The sequence below is a fragment of the Ranitomeya imitator genome, chromosome 4 (genome assembly GCF_032444005.1).
Source record: "Ranitomeya imitator isolate aRanImi1 chromosome 4, aRanImi1.pri, whole genome shotgun sequence".
NCBI classification, from domain to species: domain Eukaryota; kingdom Metazoa; phylum Chordata; class Amphibia; order Anura; family Dendrobatidae; genus Ranitomeya; species Ranitomeya imitator.
In genome coordinates this window covers 512,855,711-512,865,717 of record NC_091285.1, presented here as the reverse complement: position 1 = coordinate 512,865,717, position 10,007 = coordinate 512,855,711, and positions in this window count along the sequence as shown.

Here is a 10,007-nt window from a genome sequence, read left to right as displayed (position 1 = left end):
CCCCAATTTTTTATTTTCCCATGGTTACCAAAAGAAATTGTACCCCAAACGTTGTTGTGCAATTTGTCCTGAGTACGCTGACACCCCATATGTGGGGGTAAACCACTGTTTCGGTGCATGGCAGAGCTCAGAAGGGAAGGAGCGCCGTTTGACTTTTCAATGCAAAATTGACAGGAATTGAGATGGGACACCATGTTGCCTTGAGGAGCCCCTGATGTGCCTAAACCCCCCCACAAGTGACACCATTTTGGAAAGTAGACCCCCTAAGGATCTTATCTAGATGTGTTGTGAGAGCTTTGAACCCCCAAGTGTGTCACTACAGTTTATAACGCAGAGCCGTGAAAATCAAAATTCTTTTTTTATCCACAAAAATTATTTTTTAGCCCCCAGTTTTGTATTTTCCCAAGGGTAACAGAGGAATTGGACCCCAAAAGTTGTTGTCCGATTTGTCCTGAGTACGCTGATACCCCATATGTGAGAGGGGAACCATCGTTTGGGCGCATGGCAGAGCTTGGAAGGGAAGGAGTGCCATTTGGAATGCAGACTTAGATGGATTGGTCTGCAGGCGTCACGTTGCATTTGCCGGGCCCCTGATGTACTTAAACAGTAGAAACCCCCCACAAGTGAACCCATATTGGAACCTAGATCCCCCAAGGAACTTATCTAGATGTGTTGTGAGAACTTTAAACCCCCAAGTATTTCACAACAGTTTATAATGCAGAGCCGTGAAAATAAAAAATAATTTTTGTCCCACAAAAATGTTTTTTTAGCTCCCCAAACTTTTATTTTCCCAAGAGTCACAAGCGAAATTGGACCCCAGAAGTTGTTGTCCAATTTGTCCGGAGTACGCTGATACCCCATATGTTGGGATAAACCCTTGTTTAGGCGCACGGCAGAGCTCGGAAGGGAAGGAGCACTGTTTTACTTTTTCAACGCATAATTGGCTGGAATTGAGATCGGACGCCATGTCGCGTTTGGAGAGCCCTGATGTGCCTAAACAGTGGAAACCCCCAATTCTAACTGAAACACTAACCCAAACACACCACTAATCCCAACCACACCCCCTAACTCCAACACACCCCTAACCCTAATCCGAACCATAACCCTTACCACACCCCTAACCCTGACACACCTCTAACCCTAATCCCAACCGTAAATGTAATCCAAACCCTAGCCCCAACCCTAACCCTAGCCCTAATGGGAAAATGGAAATAAATACATTTTTTAAATTTGTTTATTTTTCCCTAACTAAGGGGTTGATGAAGGGGGGTTTGATTTACTTTTATAGCTGTTTTTTTAGCGGATTTTTATGATTGGCAACTGTCACACACTAAAAGACGCTTTTTATTGCAAAATATATTTTTTGCGTTACCACATTTAGAAGCTATAATTTTTCCATACTTTGGTCAAAAGAGTCATGTGAGGTCTTGTTTTTTGCGGGACAAGTTGATGTTTTTATTGGTAACATTTTCGGGCACTTAACATTTTTTGATTGCTTTTTATTCTGATTTTCGTGAGGCTGTATGACCAAAAACCAGCTATTCATGAATTTCTTTTGGGGGGGGGGGCGTTTATACCGTTCCGCGTTTGGTAAAATGGATAAAGCAGTTAGCAGTTTTATTCTTCGGGTCAGTACGATTACAGTGATCCCTCATTTATATTATTTATATCATTTTTTGTATGTTTTTACGATAAAAACGATTTTATAGAAAAAAGAATTATTTTTGCATCGCTTTATTCTAAGGACTATAACTTTTATATTTTTACGCTGATGACGGCTCGTTTTTTGTGGGAGAAGATGACATTTTCAACTGTACCATGGTTTTTTATATCTGTCTTGTTGATCGCGTGCTATTCCACTTTTTGTTCGGCGGTATGATAATAAAGCGTTGTTTTTTGCCTCTTTTTTTTTATTTTTACGGTGTTCACTGAAGGGGTTAACTAGTGGTACAGTTTTATATGTTGGGTTGTTACGGACGCGGCGATGCTAAATATGTGTACTTTTATTGTGTTTTTTTAATTTAGATAAAGGAATGTATTTATGGGAAATATATATTTATTTAGGAAATGTTTTTTTTTTTACTTTATAACATTGCCCCGGGGGAACATCATGTTATAGGGTCAGATCGCTGATCTGACACTTTGCACAGATCAGCGATCTGACATGCAGGGATGCAGGCTTACCAGCGCTTGCTCTGAGCAGGCGCTGGTAAGCCACCCCCCTGCAGGACCGGGATGTAGCCCCGCAGCCATTTTGGATCTGGGGTCTGCAGGGAGGAGACGCTCGTTACAAGGTGCATAGCAAAGAGAAGACAAAAGAAGCCACTTTATGGTATGCACACCACCCAACATCATATAGTATAAAACAGGAAACTTTATTGGCAACAAGGTTAAAAACCGTTAAAAACAATACAACACTCCACCACATAAACCAACTGCCTGTGTGACAAATAGCAACACATAGTAATACAAACTAGAATAATAAATGAATGGCAACCAGAGAAAAATAGACCTGTGGTGAAATGCGGATGTACAATGCTAAACCGCACACCAACCAGATGGATGGTACGCAGCACCAGGTCAAAAGAATATAAATCACGCCTTAAATCCAATAACCACAAGGATATGATAGAAATCCGTAAAAAGAGAACAGGTGCTGGAATCTGAGTGCAAGGTCCAACCTATCTGGTAAGTAACAGTGCTGCTAGAGAGGAGCAGGTCACCTGAAAATAAATACCATGCTGGCGGCCAAACAGAGGAGCGGGAAGTGGAGGAGTGGACTCCCAACGCTGTTACCAGGACAGCTTCATCAGGGGAAGTGAGCACATCGCCTTGTACCGAGGGTTTCCAGGAAGCATGCAGGGAGCACCCTCCCTGCGCGATGCTTCCCTATGCCCCCAGAACGCTGCAATCATCTTTGATCGCAGTGTGCCGGGGGTTAATGTGCCAGGTGCGGTCCGTGACCGCTGCTGGCAGGCACATAGTGCCGGACGTCAGCTGCGATAGTCAGCTGACACCCGGCTGCGCTCCCCCTGAGAGCGCGGCCGATCGCTATGACGTACTATCCCGTCCCTGGGAATTAAGTCCCAGGTCACCTTGACGGGATAGTACGTCATATGGGATTAAGGGGTTAAATTTGCAAAAATTTCTACATTTGTTTTTTTCAGTTAAGATGTTAATGTGAAAAAAATTAACTTTTTTGAATTTACTAAATGGCTGCAATGAAAGAGTAAAAGATTTAAAGGGGTCTCAATACTTTCCGTACCCACTGTATGTTACTATTGTATGTAAACAAAATTATATCATTCACTGACTGTTCCCGCCTCGCATTATCTGTGCGCTGCATCCGCTCACCTGCATTACAGGTGTATGGATGAATCTCATTTGAATTTTTTTCTGGCTTTGCACTGTGTGCAGATCCCTTAGGGTATGTGCGCACTTTGAGTATTTGCAGAAATTTCTTCAAGGTTTCTGCATCTCTTGACAGAAAAAAACGCTGCGGCAAAAACACGTGTATTGGGTGTGTTTTTGCCGCGATTTTGTATTTGTTTTTGTATGCATTTTTGTACAGTAATGAATGTTTAAGCTAAATAAAGATATTAAAAAAAATGTTTTGTAACGTAATTTCTTGGTTCAACACCTTTTTCATTCTGATGCAGTAGCAACATGATAATGGGATTAGGGCTTGGTGTCAGTAGCTGTCACTGACACTGAGCCCTAGGTTAAGAAATGAAGAAATGTCAACCTGACACCCTCTTTACTAAGACGGTAAGCAAACACACACATACACACATTGTAACCAGCTTTTGTAGGAGCATTAACAGAATGAATCTACATAAGCTGTAACCAAACAGTGTTAGTTTTTACAAAAAAATGAAAAAAAAAATATGGTGTGGGCTCTATCACAATTTTCATAACCAGCAGAGGGAAAGCAGACGGCTGATAATCTGGGAAGGAGCCAATAGCGATAAAGGTTCCCAGGGTAATAATATCAGCTCACAGCTGTTTGCTTAGCCTTTATTGGCTAGTTTACAGGGCCCCAGAAAAAAATTGACGTAGGGTCCCCCCTATAAAAATCTAACCAGCAAAAGCTAGTCAGACAGCTGAAGGCTGATATTAATAGCCCAGGAAGGGGCCATGGATATTGCCCTCCCCCCAGACTAAAAACATCAGCTCTTAGCCATCCCAGAAATGGCGCATCTGTAAGATGGGGCAGCACGGTGGCGCAGTGTTTAGCACAGGAGCCTCGCAGCGCTGGAGTCCTGGGTTCAAACCCCACCAAGGACAACATCTGCAAAGAGTTTGTATGTTCTCTCCGTGTTTGCGTGGGTTTCCTCCAGGCACTCCGGTTTCCTCCCACATTCCAAAGACATACTGATAGGGAATTTAGATTGTGAGCCCCATCGGGGACAGCGATGATAATGTGTGCAAAATGTAAAGCGCTGCGGAATATGTTAGCGCTATATAAAAATAAAGATTATTATTATAAGACTAGATGGTGGCCCTATTCTAACGCATCGGGTATTCTAGACTATGCATGTCCACGTAGTATATTGCACAGCCACGTAGTATATTGCCCAGTCACGTAGTATATTGCCCAGTCACGTAGTATATTGCCCAGCCATGTAGTATATTGCCCAGTCACGTAGTATATTGCCCAGTGACGTAGTAGATTGCCCAGTGAGGTAGTATATTGCCCAGCGACGTAGTATTCAGCACAGAGCCACGTAGTATATTGCCCAGTCACGTATAGTGCCCAGCCACGTAGTATATTGCCCAGCCACGTAGTATACAGCACAGAGCCACGTAGTATATTGCCCAGTCACGTATAGTGCCCAGCCACGTAGTATATTACCCAGCCATGTAGTATACAGCACAGAGCCACGTAGTATATTGCCCAGTCACGTAGGTATAGAACACTGCCCACGCAGTATTTAGCCGTGTGTGCACCATATCCCTGTTAAAAAAAAGTAATTAAAATAAAAAATAGTTATATACTCACCCCTGGGATCCAGCAAAGCTGTGTGATGCGACCGCCATTTTCCATTCCCAAGATGCATTGCGAAATTACCCAGATGACTTAGCGGTCTCGCTGCCTATGCAGGGTTAATAGCAGCAGATACGGAGTGTGTTAACGGCGGCATAACGCGGTCCGTTACCGTTGGCATTAACCCTGTGTGAGCGGTAACTGGAGGGGAGTATGGAGCGGGCGCCGGGGACACTGACTGCGGGGCGTATGGAGCGGAGCACCTGGGACACTGACTGCGGGGAGCGGGGAGTATGAAGCGTAGCACCGAGGACACTGACTGCGGGGAGTATGGTGCGGGCGGCGGGCACTGTGACTAAGGGAGGGACAATCGGACTGTGCCCGTTGCTGATTGGTCGCGGCAGCCATGACAGGCAGCTGCCGAGACCCACAGTGTGGGTGACCCCAGCCTTAAGGTGAGTATAATGTGATTTTTTTAATTTTATTCTTAATTTTACACTTGAGTAGAACTCTAAATTGTACCCTGCTTGTGCTGATCGCAGGCAAAGCAGGGGACAATTTTCAGCACCCGGTGCCTGAGAACAGCGCAAACAGAGCCAGCTTTTCTCAGTTGCCAATGCATGCGATACTGATGAAGCACACGATTGCCACACGTATGAAACGTGCGTACACGGATATCTCAGTTACTGTTTTTTCCAGTTCCAGAAACAGGACGTGTGAAAGAGCCCTAATACAAGGTGTATCAGAGTCCCTCTTCCATCAAATTTCGGGCAGTTCTTGCTTCCTTCATAAATTACACTGAAATTTCCAAATTCTTAATAAAAATTTCAATTTTGATTTAATTTTTTTTAAATTCCTTTTTAAATTATTCCGCACATACAAGTCATTATACAGGAAGGAATGTTTCTTTAACGTTGTGTCCTGTAAATTACAATTTCCTTTCGATTTTGAATGTTTTATGGTCAGTGCTTGAAGCCGATTACAAGTGTGACACCATTGTTCTCAGGAGTGATCTGGAAGTCAGATATGCTTCCAGGGGTCTTCCTCACACTATTCTCCTTCCATTCAGCGCTTTTTTCAATCCATTTCAACATTTGCACTGCTCTCCAGACCTCCTTGTAGGGTGTGTCGGAAAAATGCTCGGATTTCCCATTGACTCCCATTATACTCATTACTTGAAACGAGCATGTATTAGGAATTGCTTGGTTACAGTAATGAGCATCCGAGCACTTTAGTGCTCACTCATCCTTGGTCACTAAGGGGTTATATGAATACTAGCTATGCCAAATTTTCAAACCTGACAGGTAACTATGTGGAATAACTCTTTAATGTATCAGCATATTACAGTGGGGTTTTGTTTTCGCAACACATTATACTTTATGCTAGAGAAGCACTCCTCATCAAAATTGCATCCTCTTAATATATAGAAATCATATTATATAGCACTGTGTACTTCCAATTGCCTTTTTACCCAGTTATGTCTTGATATCAATTACATTACGTGATTGAAATCTGACTAGATGAATCCTTCATAGGCTACTTTCACACATCAGGTTTTTTGCATCAGACACAATCCGGCGAATGTTGGAAAAACCGGATCCGGCGCAAATTGTATGCGACGGATCCGTTTTATCTACGGATCCGGCTAGCATATCTAGATTATTGGTAAAAAAAAAATACCAAAAAAATACCAAAATACCCTGTGGTCGGCACTCATAGCAAGCCTGCAATTCTGCTGCATAGACTTGATTTGTGCATCACCTCTATGTAGCAGAGGCGATAAGAGTAGTGCATGCTTCTAGCCTCCCATGGAGGCTATTAAAGCATGCCAAAATTAAAAAAAAAAAAAAAAAAAAAAAGTTTAAAAATATATTAAAAAAAACACTTTGGCTCCAATGAAAATTAAAAAAAAAAAAAAAAAAAAATCAAACCTACACATATTTGGTATCGCCGCGTTCAGAATCGCCTGATCAATAAAAAAAGGGTTAATCTGATCGCCAAGCGGCGTAGCGATAAAAAAATAAAAAACGCCAAAATTACGTTTTTTTGGTCGCCGCGACATTGCATTAAAATGCAATAACAGGAGATCAAAAGAACGTATCTGCACAAAAATGGTATAAAAAAAAGTCAGCTCGGCGCGCAAAAAATAAGCCCTCACCCGACCCCAGATCATGGAAAATGGTGTCGCTACTGTTATCGGAAAATTGCGCAATTTTTTTTTTTTTAGCAAGTTTTGAAAAAACTTTTTAACGCTTAGATAAAAGAGAACGTAGACATGTTTATTGTCTACGAACTCGTAATGACCTGGAGAATCATAATGGCAGGTCAGTTTTAGTATTTAGTGAACCTAGTAAAAAAGCAAAACAAAAGACAAGTGTGGGATTGCACATTTTTTTTGCCATTTTATCTCACTTGGGAATTTTTACCCCGTTTTCTGTTACACGACATGCTAAAACCAATGGTATTGTTCAAAAGTGCAGCTCGTCCCACAAAAAACAAGCCCCCACATGGCCATATTGACGGAAAAATAAAAAAAAGCTATGGCTCTGGAAAGAAGGGGAGCGAAAAACGAAAACAGCTCCGGGGGTGAAGGGGTTAAGAGGATAAAAACCACTGATATCAGTGTTTCTTTAATGGTAAATTTAGGTCGATTTGTTTTACGAAAATACCAGAAATTTGACTATTTCTGAAAATGTTATTTTCAATCCTTTCAATACCTTCTGAACAGGTCACTATAGGTAGCAGACTAAGGCCGTTACATGGCAAACATCAGGACCACACAATCATGCTCTTGGGGTTAAAGAGGGAGGCCCCACACGGTTAACCATCTAAATGCTGTAGTCACTTGACAAGTAGCATCTAAGGGGTTAAAACCATGGTCAGCGCCAACACCGATTGTGACTGATGCAGCAGGGTGTTCGCTAAGTGTACTGCTGACAGGTGCTACACTTTCACCCATCGGGGGAAGCTATTCACTTATATCTCATGTCACTTTTAAGTCGTATTAGTGGTCACAAAGGGCTTAAATATTTTCTAAAATGTAATTTTTGTTGATCGGTCCTCTTTAACCTAAATTGCTTTAAAGTCTTGAATGATGCGGGTTGCAGCATACCGCTCGCTCCACCACTGTGAATATGAATTTACTATAGTAGCAAAACTCTTTAGTTCCAGCTGGGATTTTTAGCTGTGGTTTTGCAGTGATTAGGAGTTACGATAACACAGACCTGTCTATATTAATAGATCTAGTGTACATATAATGCTTCATTGAAAGTAGATATGAATCTGTTCTTTGCTAGTAAAGCCATTTCCATGTGGAGAATGTATGCCAGGCTACCTAAGTGTATACTATAAGACGTCCGTCCCCAAATTTCATGAAATATGGTATTGTAGTACACATAACCCCAATAGCTTATTCTTCAGAATTCGCCTTCCTCCACTCATGGTCCCCAATACTGTTACTCGCTCTTGCTCTGTTCTCAGTGCTGTGGGCATTATATTGTAGAAGATATATTGTCACTACAAAGAAAATGTGTATTTATTCTTCAACTGCTACTTTTGAATACATTGATGAGAAATGTCAATCTTTTCAGGACAATCATGCCTGAAAACAGTAAACACCTGAATAAATAACATAGTTACTTACCGATAACGGTATTTCTCAGATCCCATGACAGCACTACCAGAGAGGGAATCCGCCCTTCAGGGACAGGAAACCTACAGGATAAAAAGGGTTGTACCTCTCTCCTGCGTCAGTTTGGTTTACAGAGCATCAGAGGGCCTCCAGGTTAGTGACAACAGGAAAATAAGTATTTTGTTAAAATTGTATATCAGGATTACACGGTGTCTAAATCAGAAACACACATTTCATATAATAAGGTGATCACCGCACACGTGATAAAAAAATGGGGGGAATAAGCAGGTGCTGTCATGGGCTCTGAGCAGGGGCGGATTATCAGAGGGTCAATATGGGCGGTAGCCCAGGGCCCAGTGGTCTGGGGGGGCCCTGGGCTACCGCACAGATTAACCCTCTGATAATCGTCTGTGAATGCCTGCCGGGCGGCGTTTATGTGCCCCCGGACCCGGTGGGCAGAGAGAGGGGGCCCGCATTGGGCCCCTTCTCATCTGCTCACCGGGCCCTTTCCGGCGCTGCGGCGGTTTCCTATTGATGTGCGGGCGCGCGCCCGCACGTCAATAGTTAACAACAACAGCCGCCAGCTGAAGTCGGCCGCAGCGCACACGTCGCCGGCGTCTGACGTCATTGTCAGTCGCCGGCGAGTGTGCGCTGCTGAAGGGAGCTCGCCGCCGGGAGCGCGGACAGGTGAGGAGACTTTTTTTTTTTGATCAGTTAAACGGTGGACACACTGGGGGGCAATGCTGGAGGGAGGACACACTGGGGGGCAATGCTGGAGACACTGGGGCAGGTTGGAGGACACACTGGGGGCAATGCTGGAGGACACACTGGGGGCAATGCTGGAGACACTGGGGCAGATTGCTGGAGGACACACTGGGGGCAATGCTTGAGACAGTGGGGCAGATTGCTGGAGACAGTGGGGCAGATTGCTGGAGACAGTGGGGCAGATTGCTGGAGACAGTGGGGCAATGCTGGAGAATCTATGGGCTCGAACGGAGGTTCTGTCAGAGCTGATAAGTCTAAATTTAAGTCCCAGGTTGGAAGACTTGATTTTTATGGGTTTAGACCGTACTGCAGCTTTATTAAACCTTGTTACCCATGGGTTAGTGGCAATATTCTCACTGTATAATGCACCTAAAGCCGCTATTTGCACTTTTAAGGTGCTCACCGAGAGGCCCATATCCAAGCCTTTCTGTAGAAATTCTAATATTTTGACCACTGGGACCCCATCTTGTAGTTTTACCCCAGAGGTGGACAGAAACATTTTCCAGGTCTTACCGTAGATTTTAGTTGTTACTGTTTTTCTACTTTTTAATAGCGTAGACACTAATTTATCTGAAAAGCCCCTTGCCCTTAGTAGTGATCTCTCAAGTTCCACGCTGTCAAGTG